The sequence below is a fragment of the Mus caroli genome, chromosome 2, assembly GCF_900094665.2.
Source record: "Mus caroli chromosome 2, CAROLI_EIJ_v1.1, whole genome shotgun sequence".
In the NCBI taxonomy this organism is placed as follows: Eukaryota; Metazoa; Chordata; class Mammalia; order Rodentia; family Muridae; genus Mus; species Mus caroli.
In genome coordinates, this window is record NC_034571.1 from 119,963,238 (window position 1) to 119,964,369 (window position 1,132).

Consider the following 1,132-nt stretch of genomic DNA (forward strand, 5'->3'; position numbering starts at 1 on the left):
AGACCAGGCTGGCCTCGAACTCAGAAATTCGCCTCTCCCTCTCCCTCTCCCTCTCCCTCTCCCTCTCTCTCTCTCCTCCCCTCCCCTTCCCCCCCCCCTTTCTGTGTAGGTTTGCATGTTTGAGTGTGTGTTTCCAAAGAGATATGTAAAAATACAGCAAACTTTTGAGATTTGGGGGCACGGAAACATCCAGGAGAGGAGGGGCACTCTGTTCCAAGAACAAGCAGTTATACTGAATTTCTTCGTGGGCAGAGATTTCTAAGGGTGGACACTTCCAAGATGAGGATTGGTGGAATTTCATGTCCTGATCTTACAGAGGTCAGAGATTGGCGGTTTTTCTCTTCAGGAATTGGTGAGTTTTCTTGATCAGTTATTAGTCTTTGTTTGTTTGGTTGGTTTTTGGTGTTTTTGTTTGTTTCACACTGTTTTTTCTACATATGGTCCATTGGTCAGGACGGGGAGTCATTTCAGGCCACAGGTTGCTTTGGCTTAGGTTCTATGCCACAGTCATGGAGCTCTTCAGGAAGTGTGGAAAGGACATTTTGCCCCCATGGCAGACCCTGTGTTGGTACTTCCTGTTGATGGCAGGCAGAGTCTGAAGAGGAAGTGCCATTGCCATGGCATTTTCTGCTGAGGTATTTCACAGTGGTCACAGGCTGAGGTAGAAAAGGTTGTCCAGTGGCCTTGGCAGCTTCTGCAGCTTTACCTCAAGTTGTAACCTCACAGGATGAAGGCAGGGGCTGATAACAACTGCACACCTCTCAGGGACTTCAATCTGAGCATAGTGTAATAAAGCCAAAACTGACAACAGTTAAATCCCTAAGAAAAGTACAAACTCCTGGAAATAAAAGGAGAACATGACTGAATAATTATTGGGTCAATAAAGAAAATAGAGATTTTCAAAATGTGAAATAACGAAATTCCAACATAACAGAACCAGTGGGACATACTGAAAGTTGTCCTATAAGGGAAATAGATACCTGTGAGTGCTAATATTTAAAAAAATCAGAAAAAAGATTTAATTTAATGATCCTTCTCAAAAATTTGAAAAAAAATTCAAACTTAGTTGTTCAAAATCATAAAAAATCAATAAAAGAGAAAAAAGAGTACAACACAAAAGACCAACAAACTT